Source organism: Thermobia domestica, chromosome 13, assembly GCF_964235325.1.
Source record: "Thermobia domestica chromosome 13, izTheDome1.hap1.1, whole genome shotgun sequence".
Classification (NCBI taxonomy): Eukaryota; Metazoa; Arthropoda; class Insecta; order Zygentoma; family Lepismatidae; genus Thermobia; species Thermobia domestica.
Window position 1 is genome coordinate 5773564 of NC_137466.1, and position 13326 is coordinate 5786889.

Below are 13326 nucleotides of genomic sequence, written 5' to 3' on the forward strand. Positions count from 1 at the left end.
CTCAATTCATATACACTGAGAAGAGGGCACGAACGCAATCACCTCCAGAAAACATACAGTACTTTCTAGATATTACTGTTTATAGACGATCCAAGAAGGCTTGAACAAGACCATTCAATACCTCAAATTTACACGTTTAAAGGAGTTTTGTTGAAGACACTTGTTCAAGTGTCTCGAATGGTCTTGAAACAACTTTTACACCATCATAGAGGTATTGAATCATGTTTTATATATTTGTTAATAGGTGGCAGTCTAAAACAAGTGACTGAAACTATGAAAACAAATGAAAGAGAAACTGCGCACTGATTTAGTTTAGACCTCCGCAGGAATAGTTATAATATTAGCATATATTTCCTAACTTTCTGCAAGCATTTGGAACTTAATGGAACACCAGTATATTAAATCACTTAGAAAACAGGTCAACTGATTTTATAGCAACCCCTTCGAATTTTCACTAAGTATGTTGACCCTTTTACATTAAATGCGGGTTAGAGTAGCTTAAGTTAAAAGAGTAATGTGCTGCTTAGATATAAAATCCCTGTACTAAGCTTTCTAAAAACCTGATTCTTCAAATGGCGTATTGTTGCCAGAATCACACTCAGAAAGAAAATAATTAACTGTTTCTCAAAATTGTATCACGAAGCAATGATTACCTTTTGATGTTATTTATGCTGTAGTATCGAAGACTGTTAAAGAAAAGGCTGAAAACGTAGGAAATCAAACGAAGCAATGATAAAATATTTTTTCAGCCCTCGGACTTACCACCCATATCTGCATCACACTTTCTTCACAAACCTATCCCATATTTGACACTGGTTAAGAATAACCCTTCAAACAAATATTAATTTTACTGGTAAAATGTATGAGTGCGTATGAAACACGATTCTTTGGGATAATAATTTCCACCGTCGGAACAAGCCAGTATAATGTAGGAAACAAGTATTTTATGTATAGCAGTTTATTGTTACCAGTAGCAAATCATTACAAGGGGTATAGTTGAGTTCAAATGAATTAATATGATGTAAAGGGTTTGTTGCACTATTCTTATGCTTATATTTCTTGCACTATAACCTCCGTCAATGACGCGCCTGCTCCCGACGGACGTACCCTCGCATGGGCCCCTTTGTATGTTCCTGCCCTGACACTGTTAAATACCATTCTTGATTTTAGTGAGTTTTTTCACTTTCCTATATGTGGCATGTCTGGATACGCATGTGTACCTTACGGGAAAGTCCTCGTAAAATTAACCTGCAAGCATGAAAGTTACTCCTACCTTGAGAAATAACTCCTGAAATACTACGTGTGAATTCTGTAATAAAATAGTTGCATATTTTGTGATAGGATAACGTGTAATAATTTCCAGGTCACTTCAGCTTGCGAGCATAATATCAATCTGTACACAATTATTTTTTTTATTATCCCAGATTAAAGAAGTACAAAACGTCTTATTAAAGCAAGAAAAGTCATATATATATTATTTGATGAACTCCTCACCCGATATTCTTGTATATTCTCAAATTAACACTTAAACCTATCATTGCCTCAAAATTTAACAATAGTTATGGGCATGCAAACACTGTAACTACATAAATCGTGTATATTATCAACAAAAATACTAACAATATCTTCGAGTCCAGATATTAGCTTTTGTTTATTATTATTATAAGCACACTTTAAACATCAGATAATTATGGAAGAAAGTAATAAAACGATATTTATTCAAGAACTGGCGCTGTCTCACGACGCTATCATAGTTGTTTAGTATTTTCCTGCACTCAATTCGAGCGATGATTGGATATTGAATGCTCTTGAATTGAATTGTTTAGAACAGGACCGAAACTAAATCTTTTGAACGAAACTATTGAATTCAAGACAAAAATGACGTCAGTGCTGACGTCTTTTTCATCAAATAGTCTTGAATGGTCTTGAACAAGACTCTTGTTCAAGCTTTCTTGGATCGTCTACAAACAGCATATGAGACATATCCGAAAACAGAAAATGGAATCAAATAGCACCTGGTACATGTTAGTTTTATCTATAATTCATTTCATTAGCATATATTAATTTAATGCAGAAATATAAGTTTTAGACGTTGCAGAGATTTATGTTAAGAGCAGTTAGACGACGACTGCAACAGAAGCAGTGGCGTGCCGTGACTTTTCTCACAGGGGACTAGGTTCGAAGAGAATGTGTGCTGTACAGTGGAGGTCCTGACTAGTATTGTTGACACCAAATAACACAATTTATATGTTTCTGTAAACGCTTCTTCTACCAAGCCTCTTTCTTTCAAGAAATGGATAATTTCAGCCACAGTTTTATTTGAAAAATCTAAGAGTCTGTAAACCTATATTAATTCATTCCGCAAATTGTTAAAATTAAAACAAAAAAAAACTCCTGTAACGATTTAAGGGTCAAAAACAATCAGGAAATCGTGATTTGAAGCACTGAAAATTCTTTAAATCTAACAGCTCAAGAAATTGTAACTCAATGAGATCTTGAAATCTCACCTCCATTTGTCCAATCGCAGTATCAATAATATCATTGAAGAGACGCATATATTTAATTTTTGGATCTGTTGAGTCATCTACTTTAGTCTACGTCTTTTATTAGAAGGTTCCCGTTGTCATCCAATTCTACTTTTCTATAAGTCTCTTCAAAATCGTTTCTTGCATTTCTAAGTTGAGATACCATCTTTTGTACTTTTTGGATGCAATATTTCACATCCAAGGTTTTACTTTAAAGAATGTTGAATAGTATATCCGTGCGCGAAAAAAAATGACTGAAAAATTTTAGTAAAAATGCAAAATCGAAATCCTTCAATGATAACTCACACATTTTTTTGTAGTCATGAAAGCTTCTATGTCGCAATTATCTGAATCCTCTACAATCTTCTCAGAACACCGTAAGAGTTGTATTTGATTTTCATTTACTGCATTCACAATTCTGGAATTGTAATTCCATCTTATATTGGCAACTTCGCTTATATTGGAGCTTCGTAAGGTTGTCATTGCTTGGTATAATAGGGCTAAATCGGGCTGTCCTGTGGGAAAAGAAAAATACATCAGAGCTAAAAGACGCTACAGAAAGGAAATAAGTGCGGCAAAAATTAAGGCAAACGACAATTTTATTGTAAACCATACAAATAAATGTAAAGCAGGGTGGACAATTATAAACAGGGAAATAGGGGTACGAAAAGAAAATGACTCAATATCAATATCCCCTGACACTTTTAATGAATTCTTTGTAAGTAGTGCTAAGTATGTAAATGGTAATACAAGCAGTATCTCTAAGTCCGCAGAAAACGATGTTATAGACTTCAAAAGTATTCTAAGTTCATGTAGAAATCAAACTAGTAACTTGACATTTAAATGGACAAACGTAACACCTGAAGCAATTTTGTCAGTGGTTCGTAAGTTTAAGACATCTGGTAGCGAGGATTATTATGGGTTTACTAATAGTACAATTAAAAATATTATAGACGTAATAGTGGAACCCCTTACACACTTAATTAATTGGATACTAGTAGAAGGAGTGTTCCCAGATTGTCTTAAGATTGCGGTTACTATTCCCATACATAAAAAAGGGGACAAAAACTGTCCCAGCAACTACAGACCAATATCTCTCGTACCAATTGTATCAAAAATTATTGAACATTGCATGAAAGAACAACTAACTCTGTACTTTGAAAATAACAATCTCATTAACTGTGCACAATATGGGTTTCGGAAAGGTATGTCCACAACTAAAGCTGTTGAAAAAGTTGTATCTGAGGTAATTGATGCCTTTGAAAACAGTTCATTCGCTTGCGCAACATTATTAGATTTAAGTAAGGCTTTTGATACTGTTTCACATGAAATATTGATTCAGAAATTACAGTATTATGGGATCAGAGAAACTGAGCTCCTATTGATCAGGTCTTATCTTGAAAGTAGAAAACAAGTTGTGTGTGTACAAAATAAACAGTCAAACGTACTTGATATATTAACAGGAGTGCCACAGGGAAGTGTCATTGGACCTTTTCTATTTCTGGTATACATTAACGATTTACCTGACTACTTATTAGAAACCACTGTTATGTATGCCGATGACACTACATTTATAACGAAAGATAATAATATCAACGCAATACACACGAAAAATAATAAAGCAATAGATAAATCTACTGATTGGCTGTTTCACAATAAATTAAATTTGAACCATAATAAAACAGAGAAGTTATACTTTCATCTCAGCAGCTCCACAACTGATACAAAAGAATGCTCCTCAGTTAATCTATTAGGGATATACTTAGATACGAAATTAAACTGGAATGTGCATACTATGCAACTTTGTAAAAAATTATCAAGGGCAGTATATGTGTTACGTAAATTGAAAATATCTGTAAGTAAAAGTCTATTAATCACTGCATATTATGCTTTCTTTCACTCTCATCTGTCGTATGGCATACTATTATGGGGTAATTCTTCCGGAGCACAAACAGTATTTAAGTGGCAAAAAAGAGCGATAAGAACGATAACAGGAATTCCAGAGAGAGAATCATGTAGACATTTTTTCAAAGATTTTGAAATAATGACCATCCCGTCCTTGTACATATTATCGTGCCTTATTTATATCAAAGAAAACTGTACAAATTATGTTACTCGAAGTAGTGTTCATTCACACAATACAAGGCGCAAAAATGAAATAAATATTCCCCATGTACGGCTGTGCAAAACTCAAAATAGTTATAAATATATAGGGATGAAATTGTATAATCTATTGCCACCTAGAGTGAGAGAAATGGAGATTAAAAATTTTAAATGTTTTTGTAAAAAGTGGCTCTTAGAAAAGTGTATATATAGTATTTCAGAATTTACGGAAGAAATTTCAGTATTAGAATAGAAAAGTGGTACCAGGTAAAATATAAAATATTGTATGGATTAATTAAAATTGTAAATATTATATGTACGCAAACTTAAATTTTGACGTTGTCTATTACAACATCATGTTGTTTAACGACAATAAATAATTCTTATTCTTATTCTTATTCTTAACTGTTGGAAATCGCTTAATTACTTCTGGTTCAGCAAGCGCGTTACAGCGTTTCAATGAATATGAAAAGAAATTTGGAATGCCACTTATTCTAAAAAATATTTTACATTCCTTGATGTGATTAACAGACTGTGGATCAACGACATCGAGTCTGTGAGCATAGCAGTGCATGGTGAGTGCACTCAAACACCTTTTCACAAAACATTGTAAACCGTTCAAATGTCCAGAAAATGTGGCAGCTCCATTAATAACCTAGTGCTACAAGCTTTTGCTTACAATTAAAGTGAGAGTGAACTTGGAAAGCATGCTCACTTAGACAGGGGCGGATCCAGGACCGACTTCTGGGAGGGGACGATGGGTTGCCATACTGCTACTTTTAAGAGTTCCAAATTTTGGGATGGGATTTATTTATATATATAAAATCAGAAAGTTTCCTCTTCTGCGGGGGCAATCGCCCCGATCAGCCCCCTGGATACGCCCCTGCACTTAGAGCAGTCGCAGTGCAATCACTAGTAGCATCCGCAAAACAAATAAATCTTTCATGAATATTGCCGTCTTTCACGTACCGAATGAATGTTGAGAGATCTTTGCAATGTCCGTAGTTTTGTCCAACATTATTACTGTAGAAAGTGTATTGTTTAATTCGGACTTAATTTTATCCAGAATTACGTCACCAACACATTTAATAATATCATTCTGAATCCTGTTTGATGTTCCTTTAAAGACTTCTGTGCTGTGAAGATGACAAGTCAACATGGGCGCCCAAACGAGAGGGCAGGGTGGGGCCCGGGCCTTCCTCTGGCTCACGAAAATGTATACGAAATATAGCAAACCACGTATATTAAATACCACAAATACCAGACGCAATATAGCATCCATGGAGATGGGCCCCTCCCTAGAACATTTTCTTCGGGCGCCCCTGCAAGTCCATTTAGTATCTTACTTAAAATGTAACTGAATTATTTCAATATAGTTTCCCTAATTGACAGAATCTTCCTGTTCGTTATGACCTCTAAATGATAGCTCTAGTTTAGCCATAAAACAAGAGGCATAAATCAATCGGTTCATTAGTTCTCGGTTTGAATCAAATTCTGCATTGCTCGCTCAATTGAAAATCAATTCTGGTTTCCCGAAAGTTTTCAATTTAGTTATTGTGGACAGGTGTGAATAACACTTTTCGTGGCGCAACTTGGGTTTGTGAAAATTGTTCATGTCACAAAAGCCATCATTATTCCACACGTCCTTTTCTATGTGGAACAGAATACAAGACCAGCAATACAGTTTGTTTCTTGTCTTACATGCAGTTAACTATTTTGAAGAAGCAAAATAATTCGTTTTGATATGTATATAATCTTTCATTTTTGTCTGAATGGAAATGCTTGGAGTTGTTCTACCACTGGTTATTACTTGTTGCTTTTCTTGAAAATTAAGGAATCCAAATAATACGATGAATAATTAGTCCAGAATACAACACTGAAACGGCCGATCCCCACCCCTACTGTCTCCCGTACCAATTGAAGTAATATCGCTGCTTGCGCCATCGCTTTGCTGCAAGGGACTCGGTTTTTCAAACGAGTCCCCTTCCATACTTTATTCTTCGAGTCATTTTCAAAATATATTGATAATCTAAAAAGTTCACACTTCACTAGATCTCTTAAAGTGTCAAGATTAATACTGTAAATTTGATTGCATTAAAACTATTAACTGTAAAAAGCAAACGAGCATTAAATTCGCTTACGACAGAACGCCCGTGCTTAGAGCTTAGACAACATAATATGAGGACTAGCTCTCTGGACCCTGTTCCCTTTCCCGAGAAAAGCCGATTAAAACCCGAGCGTTTCCGATCTCCACTTCGTTGTCGCACCCAGCACACGGGCGCTGACTAAAGTTGTGTCAGAACAATTGAAATAGTGTTATTTTACGGAAATAGAGAAATACAAACAATGTTTTCGTTTTCTTTGGTATATATTTATCACAAAATGCTTTAATTAAAATGCCAGGGGACTAGCCTAGTCCCCTAGTCCCCTTGACGGCACGCCGCTGAGCAGAAGATTGTTGATGGATGGGTGTTAATCAACTTTCATGAGCGCATTTGTCTAACTGCAACATATTTTAAACTGAAAAGTTGATTGAATAAAATGAATTGCTGTTATATTTAGTACTGCGAGAAAGACAACAGTTTGTTGGATATACAGACTTATAAAGTATAATGAATATTCACTGTTAAACGCATAACTGAAGAAGATTGATGCTTAGAAGAAATGTTTCAGTGGTCTATTAAAAGGGAATGTTTGCTAATTACCACATTGCAAGTGTCGCTGAAACTCGAGGAATAAGTTTCAATCCCTTTTTCGACTACCATATTTCGCGTACAATTCCGTGACATGGACATGGGTCGTCGGGTTATTTGAACGAAAACAGTGACAGAGTACCACAAATCTTTATCAAGGCTCAAGCATACAAGATAAAAGGATAATGACTTGAAACATTTTATATAATCAGTATACATTTTTCTTAGTCACGTTTCTTTTTGCATTTTCTTTTGTGGATGGACGCAGCCCAAATTAGCGCATGATCTACAAGTCATGCTCCAAATGTTCATATAATCTATATAAGCAATCGTGTTATTATCCATGATTGTCATTGTTTAAATTACAATATATTTTCGACTGTCTCAATGTTATTTTCGACAATGATATCATACTTTACGATTGTAATATGTATATTCACACAGGTAGAGCTGTTGTGCCATAGATTGAGGAGGATCGGAGATAAGTTCAATGCTATTTCAATCCCTAGGCCTAACTCAATTGAACACTTGTTATTTCTTTTCGAGACATGAATTCTGAGAATTTGTTACTAGAATATTTGAAAGGGTTTCATAGGTTGTTGAGAGAAAAGAGATGCCTTGAAAAGTATTGCAATCAGTTTTGTCGCCTTTCTTGTGAATTGGGAGAAGGATTCATTTTATCTACTCTTGTGGTAATTCTACCGTACTCTTGTTCCAGATAAAGAGAATAAATGTGTATGTCTTGTTCAACAATCTTTTGGTTCAGCTAACATTAATTCTCCCTGAATTCAGTTTAGAATCAGAGATTTATGTTTCTTAATGTTTATAGCGACCTCTACTTCCATTCGGTTACGTTTTCGAATATATGGTTCTGGGGTGTCTATTTCCCATTCCGCACGCACATTATTATTTATTTTGCCTGCGTGTTAAGAAAATCGTCAATTTTTTTTCCCACCAATATAAGATGTCATTCGTATCAGAGAGAAATGTTCCGTCGGTTTTCTTTAATGTATAGGCAAGCGGTTGATAGTTTTCCTAAATTTCTCGATCCACTCATACCTGTCCCGAATGGTTTGTTACTACTACCTTCAAGTTCCAAAATTTTAGCTTTCAAAAATCCCAGTTCCTTGTTCTAAAAGTTTTGAAGGTTATTGCCTGATACCTTCGTAATTTTGTGTAGTTACCTTACTCGGATTTTATAGCCAACGTAATTTTGCCAGTTATCACTTCTTTCCTAGTTTAATGCATTCCTGTTCAAACCATGTTTTATCCCTAAGGATTTCCCAGTGTCCCAACTTTTGTTTTGTTACTATCTCTAATTTCAATCCCTGTATCGTCAACCTTTGTGTATTCCGAATCTTATAAAAACCTGCAATATATTCGAAACTTCAGCCTGTTAGTACTCCTCCACCTGGCTTTTTTCTAATTTCTTCAAATTAAATCTGTCCGTTTTGAGATCTTGAGTATTTCCCTTATACAATGATAATCTCTCTCTTGTTATCGCTCGCACCAGCTAGTGATCAATGTCAGAATCATTTCCTCTAAACGATCGAACATCAATTATACTAGATTGTCTTCTTCTATTTACTAAAGTATAATTAATTAGATTATGTGTTCTCCGTCAGGTGAGGTTCTAGTATGTTTCTGAGCTATACGATGTGATAATTTTGTACTCTTCTCGTTAAAGTTTTCGGATGTTGCAAAGTTCACTACTCTAGTTTCCTTGTCATTGCTTTCCTTATGCAGACTTTCGTTCCATATGATCGGTTTGAAAATATCCCCTCGTCCTACCTTCGCATTGAAATGCACTAAGAAAATTTTCATACGCCATCGCGAAAGTTGTGAAATGTCCGTTCTACTTCTTCGTAAAACACTGTGTTTTATGTAGTTCTCCTTATGTTCTGTTGGGTCATGTGCATTTAAAGCAATAATATCACACCATTGACCCCTAAGAGTAGCAAAATAAAGTCTATTATTAACACTACAGTACTCGCATGAAATTGTTGAAACATGAGTGCTTTCGCGGATCACGACCGAGTCCATTTGATAAATATCTATATGCAGAGGTGCCCACAAAGAGGGGCTATGACGCAAATTGCGTCATTGAAATATTTGGGGTGTTAAAATTTTATATAAATATGTTTGAGGGGGTGTAAAAATTAATCGAAAAGTTTTTTTTTCATGGAAAAACACCTACGGATAGACAATTGAGGGGGGTGCGTCATGGACATGAGGGAGTGGGCACCAGTGCGATATATATTAGTGGTTACTCAATCGCTAGGGTTTTACAAGCAATAAAGAATACATTTCAGTACATACATTATGTTTTTTAATATGCAAAAAGGATTAGAAGCCAAACCTTTACAATGCGTATATATATTTACTATAGTTTTGTAAATGTTCATTTATTTTCTTGTAATTTGGTTTAAAATTGAAATAAAAGAGGAAATTTGCATTTAACTTGTTAATAACTGTTATACGAAAATGAAAAAGTTTTTATATTGTTTGAAAATTTCACATTAACACATGAAAACAAGGTCAAACCTAGGCACAATTTTGGGTGTTTCAGTCAGTACAAACAACCTGATGGTGGTCAGGGCAGACCCACTTACCGCACCTGAAACATCTATTTCGGGTACTCTTGTTTCTTCCTCTTCCACAAAGATGACACTGTCCTAATGTTCCATCATTTGGGGGTGGGGGAGCAGGAATTACAGGAATCTTCAATAAAAGTCATCCTCGATGGTCTATTCCTCTCTGTATCATTTGTAGATGGATGCGTCTGTTCACTTCAGGTTTGATAAGTTAGATAGCCACAGTGTGCAAAAAGTCTCACAGTTGATAATAGCATCATTGTTATTTGCTCTAAAAACAATAAGTGCGTTTACTCCGGCAACGTTTAACAGGTGGAAGAAGAGAGTGAGTGGTTATCTTCGAGAGTTCCTGGCTGTATCATATGGCGACACAACTTGTCCAATATGTCAACTCCAAATTTAGTGTTCTTGTATGATGTAATAAGTACTGTTTTTTTCTTCACCACTGTTCTCATCTATTGCCTTTGTGTCATGCATTGTTGAGATCATCAAGACAGCTTGGTTCTTTTTAGGAACATAGGAAACCAAGCAGCAGTTAGCTTGGAATCCGAAAAGAGTTGAACACACTTCTCTGTCTCTGTCAGCAAGAAAACATGACGGAATTTCTGATTTGTTCAACTCTTGTCGACTACTTTCTGTATTATTTCAGTCTCCAGAAAGCATTCAATCGCTTTTAGATGATTATTTGCATTTTTACCTTCATTTCGAGGACCATATATATGCAAAGTAGGGATGATGCTATGACGCTGTGTTCGTGTATTCCTTGGTTGCATTGCATACCATCTGGTAATTCTGTCCTTGCCAATGTAAAATTCCCAGTGAAACCTGTTTTCCTGGATAACCTCGTTCCTTTCTTCATCTTCTATTTCTTCCAAATCGTCACTACCACTTTCTTCAAAGTTTCAATGATGTCTTTCGATAAAATCTTCCTCTATTTCGTCTTTCTCTTCTATACCCAAAAAACTTTCGTCGTCACTTTCAGTTTCTGTTAGCCACTGTCGTATTTGTTCTCGTTCTTGCTCTGACATTTTAAACGAACATATACACATATATTTGAGCGAAAAATATGAAACAATACGTTCAAAACAAGAACAGTAAAAACCTTAGGCAGAAAACAAACTGTTACGTCAGTACTCGCACGGATTACAATTGTAGTCCATGGGAAAATAACAATCCATATCAGTGCGTTGACTTTGGGTGCTATCACTCGACTAATGGTGTTCTAGAAATAGGGGTGGAAGATAGACGACCGCTCAAGGTCACAAGTGTTGCCAACCCTCAGATGCTAGAAAACTGAAACCCACTGGACTACAATAGCAATTCGCGCGAACACTCTAGTTTTAACAAATTCAACACTCTTAGTTGCTAATATTATTGGTTTGTGAACAAGAAACCAAGTTCCTTATTGATGACTTATATTTTCCTCAACGTAAAAGAACGTAAAATTTCCGGAGAAATAATATCCATTATTTCAATATTTCTTGAGAGTTTATTATTGTAATAATATATTTGAATCGAGGGTGAAAACTGTAACTTGCACTTCAGTTACAATTAATGAGACGAACAATTTTCAATTGCACACGGGAAAATTGTTTCGAGTAGAAAGATGTTTAATAACTAATGAGGATAATAATTTCGGTCTGCTAAGGAATGAGTTTCGTACTGAATAGTAGGCCTAATATGGTTGTGGAAAAGATTTACATGGTTGTGAGAAATCACAAAAAATGTGAGTTTAGGTATTTACAACAGATAATTTCAAAATGAAACAAATACATGGTATGGAAGTTTGCGAAAGCAGTAGCAAGTAATTGTAGCCCGTTGAAATATACATCTCGAGAAGGAACAAAAGTGATTCTGGAAATATACTCCCATGAAATGAGACATCCTGGAAAAGAGAAAGAAAATATTTCAAAATAAACCTAGCTAACCAGTCCCGTGGCTATTGTAAACCAAAGAAGTCGAAACTACCTTCTAAAGAAAAGAAAAATAAAATCATTTCTATCTCTTAAAACAGTTAATATAATCTAATGGTAGGCAATAAAGTTACCGATTTTCATTAAATGTTTCGCTGCCATTGATCTATGTATAACAATACCACTGAAGGTTTCGTCGAATGCACCCAAATATTCAAATATTCAGATGATACCACTTGCATTGAAGAATCGTCCAAGGAATGTATCTTCCCTCTCTACATTAGTTTCGTAGAGGTGCCTTTTGAGATATTCCCAAAAATGATCAGATAGGGCTTGATAAGTTGAACGAGCTATTCAAGAAAAACAAGCACCTCGCAGTGTGCTGAATGATCACGTTAAAACAATAATCAAAATCGACCCTATTGGTATCGTAATTAACAATTTTCCGGCCCTCTAAACTGATTTGTAAACCAGACTTGTATACTAACCAAACTTCTAGACATATGATTTCCAATGTGGAAAATATAAGCTGGAAGCGAGGCACTCTAAAGACAGGGATTCAGAAGGTGCGATATTAAAATCTAATGCAAATTACCTATCTTATCAATAGTGTTTGAGGTCATTGAAATCAAATGTAAAGCTTTCAATGCCGTTTAAGTCAAACTCTATACTGGCTGGAAGAGGCTGGAGAGGAGATGAAAAATAAAATATCTTAATAGCTGAGATTCTTTTCTTCAATTCGTAGCTTTTCGATTTGGGGGAAGGTCTCACTGGTTTGAAATGAATTTTGGAAGAGAGATCAAGCTCAGTTTTCTAATTGCGTCAATTTTATCAAATGTGTATTTTGTGGCTTAAGTCACTTTAACATTCCCGCCAAAAGTAGAGTATTCTCTTTATTTTTGTAATTACAATTTTATTAAATTAAATAATTTCAAGGGAAGGGAATTCAAATATTTCCCATAAACCTATTCTTCCCATGTAAAGACCAAGCATTTCAGCTTTTATAAGCACACGCACACACACACAGACACACACGCATATATATCGAGCATGTTAATCAACAATATTGACAAACTGTAAGAGGTGATTCCACACATCAAAAAATAGAAAAAGGTCATATGGACCTATAGACAAAAGTGTATAGTTTCGGAGTTAGGGCTGCCCAAAATTGCGACAGAAGCCAAATTTCAACACGTCCTATTTCCAATTCCAGAAACTAGATAATGGTCCTTATCGGCGTAAAGGAAGCCACACATACACATTCCAAAATGTCATTTTTCATCAATTTTAAATAGATGTACAGATTATTCCCTACATGGTGTAATTCTCAGATATGCTTTCAATAGAGTTTTCAGAAAAATACTGATTTCAAGGAGGGTCCAAAGTAAACAGGAGGTAATCCTTAGCGACAGTGGACATCCAGTGCTTTCCAGGGAAGATAGAGGTGTTAGGAACCGCTGACTCCATGTTTTGTGTGTTCACAGTAACGTGTGATGCG

At 35.3% G+C, this 13326-nt stretch overlaps 1 protein-coding gene and 1 long non-coding RNA gene across 3 annotated transcripts in view; both read right to left on the reverse strand.

The window, feature by feature from the left end:
* LOC145667994 (uncharacterized) overlaps positions 1–704 on the reverse strand; it is a 267045-nt gene extending 266341 nt beyond the window's left edge. For both annotated transcript variants that reach the window (XR_014127934.1, XR_014127933.1), the window contains exon 1: positions 1–704. This is a non-coding gene — a long non-coding RNA (uncharacterized LOC145667994).
* A 1824-nt stretch (positions 705–2528) lies between these two features.
* LOC145667995 (zinc finger MYM-type protein 1-like) overlaps positions 2529–13326 on the reverse strand; it is a 126764-nt gene continuing 115966 nt past the window's right edge. Inside the window, exon 2 of the mRNA XM_081735438.1 lies at positions 2529–3040. The gene's annotated coding sequence lies outside the window, so the exon portion shown is untranslated. The remainder of the gene's footprint in view (positions 3041–13326) is intronic.